Genomic DNA, 15,842 nt, shown 5'->3' on the forward strand with positions numbered 1-15,842 from the left:
CTTATTACTTTAATTTTCAGCAGAAGTTTAATATAATTTTTGACTGAATAAATGTGTATGTACAGTCTTTTTCATTGGAAGTTAGATGCCTACGCTAATCAGGTTCAGCTAACAAGAACCATGGTTATAATTGGCAAAGTGTAACATGTGAGAGAGATTTGGGAGACCCGCACCATAAATATACTTGGCATTTTCTTTTTGTGGATGGATGTAGTCCCACCTGACAGGAATATTATACAAATATCTTTGCTGACTGGTTAGGGTGCTGTCCCCTGATTTGGAATTGTACAGTTTGAGTAAAGAGAAAAAAAGAAAATCAGTTTAATTAGGACGCACTCCTCATCCACAAAGTCTCACTGAGGGCGGTATTCAATGAGAATACCTGCGAGGTGCAGCGAATCCTTTTTAGGATTCGCTGCACATTCGCCATGTTCCGGAGCCGGCGGGCTCCGGTATTCAACGTGTCAGGGGCTCGCTGCCCCTGACTGGCGAATATGAGCTCCTGCGGCGATTGCTGCAGGGAGCCTGAGGAGGGTGGCAGGCAGAGAGATGGAAGTCTCTCTGCCTGCCCCAGAACTTTGTGGGGGGGAGGTGGGCTCCCCGGGTGCCAGGCAGCACAGGCTGCCCCCCAGGGGTGCCAGCAGGGGACCGTATATTCACTATACCCGATCGTAACGATCGGGTGCAGTGAATATATGAATATGTAATGAGCTCCGGCGCCCCCTGCTGGCTGCTTTTTTTTTAATTAAATATATATTCATGTGCTTACAGCACATGAATAAAAATAGCATGCCCCTCCTCAGAATAAAATTCCTGATTTTTTGACACCAAATGTAAAAAACAAACACTTTATTTTAAAAGTTCACATTCCACTTCACCATAAAAAGATAGCGATTGCTACTCGGTGAATCATGGTGAAAAAAACCTTGAAATGTATTCGCCATGTGGTCATTGAATAGGGTGATTCACCGTTTTAGTCAGAAATTCGCCAAACAGCACAAATTCGCCATAAAAACATGGCGAATCAGGCTCATTGAATACCGCCCTGAGACTTATAAAAACATACCTAAAAATAGGTGTATACTTTATTGATTTGTTAATAACATCTAACAGGTCATCATTTTGTATTCACAGTATTTCAATTTTATTTATTGTATGTGACCTCTTAGAATAATTCCCTAATTTGGGATTTCAAGTAGCGAAAATATAAAAACAAGATATAGATATAGGAAGAAAATATTTTTTTTTTAAAGATTAAAATTGATCTCTGTGAATTGTAGCTTAATATTTCTTTTAAATATATGTACTGCTTTTATGATGCAGTTATACTTTTATTGAACTTGTAGCCTGTGTTTATTATATAGTGATAGTTTGTAGTGAAGTCACTGTCTGCTGTATTGGGTGCTGATTTTATCTCTTGTCCATTCTGTGGTGTCTTTGTTCGGTTGCCGAATCTTTTCCTTAATTGGAGACTTGTATCTTAATGCACAGATGTACAATGCACCTTGTACAAATTGACAGTTTTTAGTGTGACATGGGTGATCCGCATGAACGACAGAGTATGTTGCCCACTTGGCCCGTTAATAAATCTAGGGCTTATAGGCTCCTGTATGCTCAGACACCACAGCGCGTGATAGTACAGCAGGCATGTGCCAATACTGGGGGGTGATTTTGAGCGCTAGGGGCACGTGTGCTGTGTGATGTACAGAATGCTGCCCTCTGGTTTAGGGTTGCCGCCCTTACAGAAAGCTTTAGCGAAGAAAAGAGAGCCAGTAGGCGCCTTCTGTACACTAAAAAATGTTTTAATCAACAATCAACATACAAGTATCACAATTCACAAACACATAACATGTACCTATGCATGCATGCAAAAGAGATAAAAGCTAAAAAATAAAAAATTAAATAAAAATAAAAATAAAGTAAAAAGTCTGCATCAGATAATTACCGAGTCCTGATTGGATGGTGTGGATGCCAGTAATTATAATCCCGAAGAAAAGTGGTTTGTTCACCAAACAGCGCTACCCTGAGATGTTCCCATAAATTTCACCAATATGTGGTAAATATTAATACATAACTTAATTGTAGGTGGGTAATGAATCCAAATTGCCAGCCAGAGATTCACTCTGAAATAAAACAAGAAAGTACCCTTTTGTCCCCCAATAATTGGGACTCACATTGAGGGCACATAAAGACACATCATAGTGTAATATGGTACAAACAAATGAATTTTTAATGTGTAGATAAACTCACAAAAGTAGATGGTTAAAAAGCGTATAAGTAGGGAATCCTAGGCAAGTGCTGCTAACCAGGTCCTCAAGTTTTTTGTTCCAGGAAATGCAGGGTCCAACACCGGAAATCGGGTCCCACAGGGTCCTGGCAATAGAGGGTGCCGATCAGCTTGCACAAGGATCCACATCAATAAACACCAAGCACTTGATGCATTTCGGACCTGAATAGGTCCTTTCCTGGAACAAAAAACTTGAGGACCTGGTTAGCAGCACTTGCCTAGGATTCCCTACTTATACGCTTTTTAACCATCTACTTTTGTGAGTTTATCTACACATTAAAAATTCATTTGTTTGTACCATATTACACTATGATGTGTCTTTATGTGCCCTCAATGTGAGTCCCAATTATTGGGGGACAAAAGGGTACTTTCTTGTTTTATTTCAGAGTGAATCTCTGGCTGGCAATTTGGATTCATTACCCACCTACAATTAAGTTATGTATTAATATTTACCACATATTGGTGAAATTTATGGGAACATCTCAGGGTAGCGCTGTTTGGTGAACAAACCACTTTTCTTCTGTATCACTCCTGGTGTTATGACAAAAACACAGTTCACCAACTGCTGCATGTTTTGAGAGTGCGCTATATTTTAAACAATTCACCCTTCCAATAGTAATTATAATCCCAACAAGGGTCCAGAGCTGTGCAAGATGTTAGTGTCCAGAGATGTAATACTGAACAGTTTGTAATCCAAGGTAAGTAGACCACTTGCTTAGCACTCTCTGTTGGATGCCCGATATTAGTTGGTGGCGTCCGTACTGTGGAATACAGCACTATCACCCGCGGGGTCGACACGTCAGTATTGTTGGTATTCAATGCTGGGTAGTTGTCACTCCAGCAGTCCCGATACTCGTGCGCTCAGGCAGCTTTTTCAATTCATTCCTGAATTGAAAAAGCTGCCTGAGCGCAGCGAAACTAGTTTTCGTGAGGAGTCAATTGTGGACATTGCAGCCAGACACCCAAAAGGGATACAGCAGCGACACATGACCGACCTCTAACTACCGGTCCCCGGCTACGTTTACCAGCAAGGATCTGATCCCCGAGATAGGCACCTTCAGACACTGCGGCGTGTTCTACTACTGCCGGCCGCGTACACTGAGGCCAGTGCGGTAACGCCGACACAGCATACTGAGCGCAAGCTCATGACAGTGAGAAGGTAACACAAGGGGATTCAGTCTATTCGCATCCACGAGTATCGGGACTGCTGGAGTGACAACTACCCAGCATTGAATACCAACAATACTGACGTGTCGACCCCGCGGGTGATAGTGCTGTATTCCACAGTACGGACGCCACCAACTAATATCGGGCATCCAACAGAGAGTGCTAAGCAAGTGGTCTACTTACCTTGGATTACAAACTGTTCAGTATTACATCTCTGGACACTAACATCTTGCACAGCTCTGGACCCTTGTTGGGATTATAATTACTGGCATCCACACCATCCAATCAGGACTCGGTAATTATCTGATGGAGACTTTTTACTTTATTTTTATTTTTATTTAATTTTTTATTTTTTAGCTTTTATCTCTTTTGCATGCATGCATAGGTACATGTTATGTGTTTGTGAATTGTGATACTTGTATGTTGATTGTTGATTAAAACATTTTTTAGTGTACAGAAGGCGCCTACTGGCTCTCTTTTCTTCGCTAAGGCATGTGCCAATGTATGCACCCACGTTGTGTGTTCTTCTCTGTCTAATGCCCGGAATCTAGTTGCCTTGGCTGGCATATACTGTTGCGCTTAGGCTCTTCTTGCTTGGGAGTTCTGTTGTCGCTGCTACTTATACTGTTAAGCCACCAAACACATTAAGAAAGGCATGAAGATCAGCAGTTATATGCGCATTCAATTATGCTGATGGGTTTATGTATGTCAAATTGTGAACACACTGGGAGATCCACAAATTGGGTCTTCTTGAGCAATGCTCACTGTACCATACACAGATTGCTGGTGCGCTTATTCTCATGCGTCGCTTACACACTGGGCAATAATTTGACTGCACTTTGTTAAACCAGGTACGTTGATTTAGTTAGTACGTGCAATTGTGTGCACGAGGTAATTTACAGATTAGATCCTCCGAGCAGTGCTAAGTGCACCATATGCCTGCTTTATTTCACAGTATAAAGTTTACCACATTCCGTGGATGTGTTGGTAAGTACGACTATACACACGTGGCAATTTACAGATTGGATCCTCCGAGCAATGCTATGTGCACTCTACACCTGCTTTATTTCACAATATATAATTTATTCTGTTGGTAGGTATGACTGTACACACGCAGCAATTTACATATTGGGTCCTCCAAGTAGTGTTATGTGCATGTGATTGTTAATTGTGTAATAAATTTATACTGATATACAGGAGGCGCCTACTGGTTCTTGTTTCTGTTATGTGCACTCTACACCTGCTTTATTTCACAGTGTATAATTTACCACCTTTAGTGGGTGTTCTGTTTGTCAGTACGACATTACACACGCTGCAATTTGCAGATTGGATCCTCCGAGCAGTGTTATGTGCACTCTACACCTGCTTTATTTCACAGTATATAATTTACCACCTTCAGTGGGTGTTCTGTTAGTACCTTTATTCGTACATATGTGGCAGTTTACAGGTTGGATACTCAGAGCATTGCTAGGTGCACTATACACATGCTTTCTTTCACAGCATATAATTTTCTCACATTAGGTGGATGTTCTATTAGTGATCAAAGCTGTGTGTAAGTATGACTCTACACATGTGGCAATTTACAGATAGGATCCTCCGAGTAGTGTTATGTGCACTATACACCTGCTTTATTTCACAGTGTATAGTTTACCACATTCAGTGGATGTTCTGTTTGCCAGTACAATTTTACACACGCTGCAATTTACAGGTTGGATCCTCCGAGCAGTGTTATGTGCACTATAAACCTACTTTCTTTCCCAGTATGTAATTTACCACATTCAGTGGATGTTCTGTTAGTACGTATATTTGTACACACGTGGCAATTTACAGGTTGGATCCTCAAAACATTGCTAGGTGCACTATACACATGCTTTATTTCACAGCATATAATTATACCACATTAAGTGGATACTCTATTCGTGACCACACCTGTGTGTGAGTGCGGCTGTACACACGCGGAAATTTACAGATTGGATCCTCCGAGCAGTGTTGTGTGTACTATACACCTGCTTTTTTCATACTATATACTTAGCCACATTCAGTGGATGTTCTGTTAGTACGTATATTTGTACACACGTGGCAATTTACAGGTTCGATCCTCAAAGTATTGCTAAGTGCACCATACACATACTTTATTTCACAGCATATAGTTTTACCACCTTCCGTGGATGTTCTGTTAGTGAGCACAACCGTGCATAAGCGGCAATTTACAGATTGGGTCCGCCGAGCGATGCCAAGTGCACTCTACACATACTTTATTTGGCAGTATATAATTTCCCACATTCAGTGGCTATTCTGTTAGTCAGTACAATTGTACACATGTGGCAATTTACGGATTAATTCCTCTTGGGCAATGATACGTGCCCTGTACACACATTATATTTCACAGCATATGATTTACCACATTTAGTGGATATTTTATTGATCCGTTCAGTTGTACACACGCGGCAATTTACAGATTGGATCCCCCCCAAACAGTACTGAATGTCCTATACACCGCTGGCCAGTCTTAGTGCATTTTCATATCTAGTTTAACCCTCGGATGGTATCCCAGAGGCGCATTATCATACAGGATGAGTAGTTTTTTTGGTGTTCAATGCGTGGCTGCTGACCTCCTAGGGCGTGCAGGTATATCAGTGCATACACAGGTTAAGAGCGTGATACTGCGGCAGAAATGTGCCGGTGTATGTAAGCACGCTCTCTGTTCTCCCTCGCCTGAATGCCAGAGATCTAATCTCCTTGGCTGGCGTGTGCTATAGTGCCTGGGTGCTTTTCACTTGGGAGCTCCGTTAAGGCTAATACAAACAATATTACACCAAACAGACAGACATAAACACAGGCTAAGTTGCTACAAATTCACAGAGGAAGAATGCCGATGCGCATTTCGCTCTGTTGCTTTTTCAAGGCTTGTACCTAGGTATCTGGCCCGCCCTTCATTGGTTCTATTTAAGGGATTGTACCTTAGGTGGGCATTTTTCTATTGGACCATTCATGGTCCTTCCTTTTACTTTCAAATTCAGTCCGATGCTTTCATTGGTTGCTGTTTATACATGGGGATTAATGGGAAAACTGATGGTCTGAATGTCCTCCTGCGGGACACTTATCTGTCATCTATGTTATGAAATGCATCTATATTGCATTGCCATTTATTACATGTTCCCATGTCTTACGGACCGTGACCTGAGAACTTGTGTAAAGATACAATAAAAGTATATATATATATATATATATATATTTATATGGAGAAAAGAGAAAAACAGAGTGCGCCCCTAATGCAAATTCCACCACCAGAATACAGCCAATACCAAAAATCAATGGTAATTTCAGCATAAAATCCACAATTTTTGATTTAATACAACATTTATTAAAAACATGTAGTTTTCATCTTTGCAGTATAATTTATACAGAAATACACCCAACGCGTTTCGTCGATACGACTTCCTCAGGGGTAAAAATTCAGTCTGACAATGTGGGAGGGTCCTAGGAAGTATCAAATAAGGACTCCTAAAGGATCAATGGGTGAGGGCTCTGGATAAGCAGCACAGCAAGCCAAAAAGATGAACCAACTGCAGTTGGTTCATCTTTTTGGCTTGCTGTGCTGCTTATCCAGAGCCCTCACCCATTGATCCTTTAGGAGTCCTTATTTGATACTTCCTAGGACCCTCCCACATTGTCAGACTGAATTTTGATGCAGTGATGTTTTAAATATTAAGATCCTCTACAGGACTCGACCCTCTAGAAGGACTTCCATAATTTTGATTCACATTCAAAATACAGTTTGAATTTGATGCGGCTGAGCACTATTTACTAAATATCCGCATAGGATACGCTTTTTAGAAGGTTCACATACTGGGTGTGATTATTCTCACTACCCACCAATATACGGAAATTTTTACCCCTGAGGAAGTCGTATCGACGAAACGCGTTGGGTGTATTTCTGTATGAATTATACTGCAAAGATGAAAACTACATGTTTTTAATAAATGTTGTATTAAATCAAAAATTGTGGATTTTATGCTGAAATTACCATTGATTTTTGGTTATTGGCTGTATTCTGGTGGTGGAATTTGCATTAGGGGCGCACTCTGTTTTTCTCTTTTCTCCATTTCTTCTACTTCCCCCACTAACAGGGGGGACTAATAGAGTTGCTGCCCCGACAGATATCGTTCAGCGCATTGAAAGGGTATTTCTTTTGTTATATATATATATATATATATATATTAGTCGTCTGTATGTCCTCATTTTGGACACTTTGCCTGTCATCTATGTTATGTGATACACATGTAGATTTATTCCATGTCCCTCTGATGTGCAGACTGTGACTTGGGGGTTATGTAACAGTAATATATATGTATGGTGATTATTTATTTATTTCATTGCTATGATCGAGATTGGCTGAGGTTACTCTTGTTGCCTTGTCTCATCATGTCTGTTTAGTTTGATCGATATGCATTTTTTGCATGATTAATGTCATTCCGGGTTGTGAGATCATGTTATAGAGTTTTTTAATTAATTGATTTTTTATTTATTTATTTTTTTTAAATTCTGTATGTCTTTGTCTTGTTTGTATTATTGGGAAACTGCTTCTCATATCACTGAGGTTTCAATGTTGATCAAAGCATTGGGATGAAGGCTGTATGGATTTGAACATTTATTCTAAAATGAATCTTATAATGCTGCTTTTCGTGGTAGTTCTTCAAGTTGATTGGGATTGACTGCTCGCAAAAACCGTGAAAAACATGTGCTAAATGTGAACAAAAATTATATTGTGAAATACGTGAGGAAAATGATAAAAAAAAGTGCGCTATGCGGTTCAAGCCATGCTGTGATCTGTAACTCACTTAAATAGAACCAATGAAGGGCGGGCCAGATACCTAGGTACAAGACTTGACAAAGCAACAGAGCGAAATGCGCATCGGCATTCTTCCTCTGTCAATTTGTAGCAACTTAGCCTGTGTTTATGTCTGTCTGTTTGGTGTAATATTGTTTGTATTAGCATTAACGGAGCTCCCGAGTGAAAAGCGCCCAGGCGCGATAGCACACGCCAGCCAAGGAGATTAGATCTCTGGCATTCAGGCGAGGGAGAACAGAGAGCGTGCTTACATACACCGGCACATTTCTGCCGCAGTATCACGCTCTTAACCTGTGTATGCACGGATATACCTGCACGCCCTAGGAGGTCAGCAGCCACGCATTGAACACCAAAAAAACTACTCATCCTGTATGATAATTCGCCTCTGGGTAACCATCCGAGGGTTAAACTAGATATGAAAATGCACTAAGAATGACCAGCGGTGTATAGGACATCCAGTACTGTTTGGGGGGATCCAATCTGTAAATTGCCGCATGTGTACAACTGAACGGATCAATAAAATATCCACTGAATGTGGTAAATCATATGCTGTGAAATATAATGTGTGTACAGGGCACGTATCATTGCCCAAGAGGACTCAATCCGTAAATTGCCACATGTGTACAATTGTACTGACTAACAGAATAGCCATTGAATGTGGGAAATTATATACTGCCAAATAAAGTATGTGTAGAGTGCACTTGGCACCGCTCGGAGGACCCAATCTGTAAATTGCCGCGTATGCACGGTTGTGCTCACTAACAGAACATCCACGCAAGGTGGTAAAACTATATGCTGTGAAATAAAGTATGTGTATGGTGCACTTAGCAATACTTTGAGGATCAAACCTGTAAATTGCCACGTGTGTACAAATATACGTACTAACAGAACATCCACTGAATGTGGTAAATTACATACTGGGAAAGAAAGCAGGTTTATAGTGCACATAACACTGCTCGGAGGATCCAACCTGTAAATTGCCGCGTGTGTAAATTTGTACTGACAAACAGAACATCCACTGAATGTGGTAAACTATACACTGTGAAATAAAGCAGGTGTATAGTGCACATAACACTACTCGGAGGATCCTATCTGTAAATTGCCACATGTGTAGAGTCATACTTACACACAGCTTTGATCACTAATAGAACATCCACCTAATGTGAGAAAATTATATGCTGTGAAAGAAAGCATGTGTATAGTGCACCTAGCAATGCTCTGAGTATCCAACCTGTAAACTGCCACATATGTACGAATAAAGGTACTAACAGAACACCCACTGAAGGTGGTAAATTATACACTGTAAAATAAAGCAGGTGTAGAGTGCACATAACACTACTTAGAGGACCCAATCTGTAAATTGCTGCGTGTGTACAGTCATACTTACCAACAGAATAAATTATATATTGTAAAATAAAGCAGGTGTAGAATGCACATAGCATTGCCCGCAGGATCCAATCTGTAAATTGCCATGTGTGTATAGTCGTACTTACCAACACATCCATGGATTGTGGTAAACTTTATACTGTGAAATAAAGCAGGCATATGGTGCACTTAGCACTGCTCGGAGGATCTAATCTGTAAATTAACACGTGCACACAATTGCACGTACTAACTAAATCAACTTACCTGGTTTAACAAAGTGCAGTCAAATTATTGCCCAGTGTGTAAGCGACGCATGAGAATAAGCGCACCAGCAATCTGTGTATGGTACAGTGAGCATTGCTCAAGAAGACCCAATTTGTGGATCTCCCAGTGTGTTCACAATTTGACATACATAAACCCATCAGCATAATCGAATGCACATATAACTGCTGATCTTCATGCCTTTCTTAATGTGTTTGGTGGCTTAACAGTATATGTAGCAGCGACAATAGAACTCCCAAGCAAGAAGAGCCTAAGTGCAACGGTACACGCCAGCCAAGGAAACTAGATTCCGGGCATTAGACAGAGAAGAACACACAACGTGGGTGCATACATTGGCACATGCCTGCTGTACTATCACGCACTGCGGTGTCTGAGCATACAGGAGCCTATAAGCCCTAGATTCATTAACGGGCCAAGTGGGTAACATACTCTGTCGTTCATGCGGATCACCCATGTTATAGTAAAAACTGTCAATTTGTACAAGTGCATTGGACATCTGTGCATTAAGATACAAGTCTCCAATTAAGGAAAAGATTCGGCAACCGAACAAAGACACCACAGAATGGACAAGAGATAAAATCAGCACCCAATACAGCAGACAGTGACTTCACTACAAACTATCACTATATAATAAACACAGGCTACAACATCAATAAAAGTATAACTGCATCATAAAAGCAGTACATATATTTAAAAGAAATATTAAGCTACAATTCACAGAGATCAATTTTAATCTTTAAAAAAAAATTATTTTCTTCCTATATCTATATCTTGTTTTAATATTTTCGCTACTTGAAATCCCAAATTAGGGAATTATTTTAAGAGGTCATATAAAATTGAAATACTGTGAATACAAAATGATGACCTGTTAGTTAGATGTTATTAACAAATCAATAAAGTATACACCTATTTTTAGGTATGTTTTTATAAGTCTCAGTGAGACTTTGTGGATGAGGAGTGCGTCCTAATTAAACTGATTTCCTTTTTTCTCTTTACTCATAGAGGGCGGTATTCAATGAGCCTGATTCGCCATGTTTTTATGGCGAATTTGTGCTGTTTGGCGAATTTTGGACTAAAACGGTGAATCACCCTATTCAATGACCACATGGCGAATACATTTGAAGGTTTTTTTCGCCATGATTCACAGAGTAGCAATCGCTATCTTTTTATGGAGAAGTGGAATGTGAACTTTTAAAATAAAGTGTTTTGTTTTTTACATTTGGTGTCAAAAAATCAGGAATTTTATTCTGAGGAGGGGCATGCTATTTTTATTCATGTGCTGTAAGATCTTAAGATCCCCATTTATTGTGCCAACTTCTCCCCTCGAAAAAGACCCACCAATGCTCCTTGAGATGCCCAAGACCTTCCCGGTGGCAGGATTGCATGAGATTTTTCACATGATATAATGCACTGTTCTGTCTTGACAAAGGCCCCATGAGGGTCGAAACGTCGACTTATATGTATAGATACTGAATAAAACTGTGACTTGGCTGCCTTGGTGAGTGCCTTCGCTTTTTATTAAGCAATTTGGAGATATATATATATATATATATATATCACACCATAGAAGTGTTAAATAGCGCCCTAAAATTACCAGTATTTACTGCAATCTTCCCCTATATTCTTATACTCCTATAGATATGGACAAGATTCTTAAATATAAAACATGTATTACAAATTGTAAACATAAAAACAAAAATGTATGCACTTTTCTTGCCAGAAGATTTTTTCATACAGTTGGCGTATACATAAGCCCGACGCGTTTCGTCTCCACACGAGACTTCATCAGGGGTGTATGATACAAATCTTTGCCAATCTTTGCTGTTGTTTGTGTGGACCCATACTGTTGTCCTACTGTGAGCTTTTTATTTAGCGTATTTATTTCTCACTGGTAGTAATTTCACTGTGGTGTTAGGAATTCCAAATCACAGTGTTAAATGGGTAATCCTTACCACTTTTGATAGTATCATAGAGTATCCACTTAATTAAGTTCTGAAATTGAGCATAGCCTATGCTCCAGCATACATGTAAAGGTCCAAATGATGTAATAGCAATTGGCCCTTACAAAGGGTGATCAGCCTCAAATATTTAGTAGGATAAATTTGCTCCTCAAAGATGGGACATAATATAATTCTTAAGCATTGGCATATAGTGCAGACAGACGAAGTACTGGGACCTTTTTGTCAAGAGGAATAACAATTTGAGAGACATTCTGGCGAATTCGGACATCGGACCTATCACCAATAGCCAGTGGCTCAAAGCAAAGAATGGTGTGACCAAGTGCCACAATTGTGTGAACTGTCAATTTTTGTGTACCGGCACTAAGTTCACCAATCCCATGGACGGTATCTCTTATGACATACGTCACCATCTTAATTGTGACAGCCGTTATGTTGTATATGTCATCTTTTGCTCGTGCAATATGTAAGACAATACGTCTCCTCAAGGAACGGATCGCAGCACACCGATCCTCAATAAAAAAGCTTACAATACGATCGACTGTAATACCCCGCCAGTGGCCAAACACTTCGCCATGGCTAAGCATACACTCAGAGACTTCCATTTCATGCCCATTGATCAAGTCCCCCCCTTAAGGCGAGGAGGAGACCTCAATAAATTACTACTGCAACGGGAATGTCAGTGGATTAGCCGTCTGAAATGCATTACCCCTAGGGGTCTCAATGAATATCAATCTCTACATTGTTTCCTCTGATATCCAGTTATGGTGGTGTCCAGCTAATGTTATCAGTTTAATATAACTTATTCATGGCTTACTTCCTCCTGTATTCCAATCTCTGACTCTATGCTTTTTTGTATGTAATATTCTTCTCTGTGTATTCATGCTTTCCTTTGTCCACCTGTGTTAGTCCCGTGTATGTATGTATATATTTATGTATTTTTGTGTGCTGCTTGTTGGCTCTATATCATGGGTCCTCAAACTGTGGCCCTCCAGATGTTGTGAAACAACAAATCCCAGCTTGCCTTGCCACAGTTTTGCTATAAGGGAGTGTTAAAACTGTGGCAAGGCATGCTGGGATTTGTAGTTTCACAACATCTGGAGGGCCGCAGTTTGAGGACCCATACTCTATATATTTCAGTAACAATGTTCTTTGGCATTTTTCCGCTTTTTCTGTGGCGGACTCTGACACTTGTCTTAATATTCATTACAGCCTCTTTGTGCGGCTATTATTGTGTTTTTTCTTTTCATTTTATTAGACATCTGAGTCCGGCCACGGCAACAACTGGATGTTGTCTGGTGTTGCTATGGTGATCCTCCCGTCTACGTACTTCTGCCGTACTGTACGGCGTCTGCAGCAGCGTGACCACGTTGCCATGGTAGCGAGGCGCCGGCAACGGGTCCCGCAGTGATGACGTCGTCGCGGGATCGTCAGCGTGGACAGGTGAGTCTGATCATCTTTGCTAGTTGTTACAGGTATATATGGGGCCACCAGCGGCATTGTGATCTATGCCCATGATGAAGGTGCATCATTTTGCACCGAAACAGCTGTCAGTATGATCGCTGAGAGGAGTTTCAGGGTGGCGGTTTGTACCATGCTTTCTACCACGCCGAGCCGCTAAGTATTCCCTGCTCCCTATGCTTTTATGTCTGTTCTTTGCACTTTATATGCCATTAAAATGACTTTTTGATATTTTTTCACAAAAACCCGGATGTTGCTGGTTTATTAATACAGCATATATATATATATATATATATATAACAGGAGTTTGGAGGTGCGGCACTCCCCGCAAATCAAAAGGACATGAAGCAGTTTTTGAAGGCAACGTTTCAATGTCTTTATTACGACATTTTCATCATGTCGTAATAAAGACATTGAAACATTGCCTTCAAAAACTGCTTCATGTCCTGTTGATTTGCGGGGAGTGCCGCACCTCCAAACTCCTGTTTATGTGAATACTACAGTGGGGCACCCAGCCAAGCAGAGAACAGCGTAAGTGCATGTGAGTGTGCCGGTCTCCAGCTATATATATATATATATATATATATATATATATATATATATATATATATACACACACGCAACAGTTTCTGGAAATATTCCGTTGGCTTTCTGTTCTGTCCAAGCCCTCTCCTGTTCACCAAACTATATCACCCACTACCTCCTTCTGGAAAATAGCTTGTCGCTCGTCATATATTTCCTTGGAAATTTGTCCATTGAATTCTTTTTTAGCACCACCTGGTTAACTCTTTCTAAATCCATAAATGGGCAGGAGAGGGGCTTTTCAAGATCAGTCAGCCGACGACCTCTTCAGGGTTTTAACAATTCTCAGAAGTTAGATCAAGTGGGAAATTCCACAAAATTAGTTTTGGAAATATCTGCAGATTAGACAATTTTTAAATACAAGAAATAGGCTCCCTTTTGTATCTAGGGAATTGCCAGACTAGAAAAGACTCTGGGGGAAATTTACTAAGATGTGTATTCTACTTCACATGTGATGTTGCTTTCCCAACCACGGTCCTCAAGGCACACCAACAGTGCAGGTTTTGTAGATATCCAGGCTTGAGCACAGGTGACTTAATTAGTACCTGATTGATTGTGATTAAACTGTCTGTGCTGAAGCCTGGATATCACTAAAACCTGCACTGTTGGTGTGCCTTGAGGACCGTGGTTGGGAAAGCCTGTTCTAGAGGGTACTAAATAAATAAGTAGCTTCTTAGTAAATTTCCCCCTCTGTATCTGTACATGTGATTGTGACACACAATTTCTACCTAATATAGAGGGTTGCGAGACTAATGCCGTCCATACACGTCCCGATGCGGGCGTGCGTTCTCTGCTTAACTAGCATCCATCACATCGCATTGCATGCCTTGTGCATGCAATGTGATGAAAACTAAGTACAAAAAGTATGTGCAGCACATACTTTTTTGTACTGTGCGATGAGATGCCGCGGGAGCGTGCACCTCAAAGCACACATCGCACAGCCCGCATCGGGACGTGTATGGTCACCTTAACTCTCATATGCCTCCAGCTTTTATGGCAGCATTGGAAAGAGATTTGGGAACTCGCATTCATAGAAAAAAATGCAAAATTATATTTCTCAAAGCTCAGAATTGTTCTCTATATACACACAAGAGAAACGCAATACAATTTTTGGTACTTGTGTACTTTCACGGCTCCCACGATGTGCATCGTACAGGGAAAAATCGCATCGCATGAGATCGCATGAGATCGCATGCGATCTGATGCGATGTAATTTTTCACAGAAATTATGGACATGAGTTGACATCATGTAAAATGCACCCCAAATGTCATTTTACACACTTTACCACCCCCACTATCAACGCCAACCCGAAGCGTGGCGAGCGCAGTGAGCCCGTGAGGGGCGGCGGTACGTGTCCTACGACCTTTTCATACCCCCACTATCCACGTCGGCGTGGAGTTGATAATAGAAAGTGTGGCGTGCGCAGCGAGCCACCGAGCCCGAAGCGTGGCGAGCGCAGCGAGCCCTGCGAGGGGACGCGGATACCTGTGAAGGTATCCGCGTGCGCTCGCCACACTTTCTATTCTCAACTCCACGCATGCGATTTTATAAAAAATTCATAAAAACACGGGAAAATCGCATCGCATCGCATATGGCATGCGATGGGAGCCGTGAAAGTACACAAGTACCCAATTTTTTTAATGAGATGGTGCAGATACCCTTCTCTACAAAATGCCATTGGACAAATGTCACAACGCAAGAGCTGTCCTTTGATTCACTCTACTGGGATGATATCATAGCCATTTCATATAATATTCATAATATTACTATTCCTACTGACCCAGCCTTTTGGCTGCTGTCACACTGCCCTATGCCTGTCAAATTAGAAAATGTACTTACTTTGTCACCTAAGCAATGCTGCACAAGCCTCCATTCCAACATTATGGG

General features: G+C 40.9%; 1 protein-coding gene across 3 annotated transcripts in view; it reads right to left on the reverse strand.

Moving 5' to 3' along the window:
* The window catches only part of MRTFA (myocardin related transcription factor A), a 157,622-nt gene that overhangs the window by 2,261 nt on the left and 139,519 nt on the right, over positions 1-15,842 (reverse strand). The gene's annotated exons all lie outside the window — the stretch shown is intronic.

This window comes from Crinia signifera, chromosome 8 (genome assembly GCF_055691185.1).
Source record: "Crinia signifera chromosome 8, ASM5569118v1, whole genome shotgun sequence".
Taxonomy (NCBI): domain Eukaryota; kingdom Metazoa; phylum Chordata; class Amphibia; order Anura; family Myobatrachidae; genus Crinia; species Crinia signifera.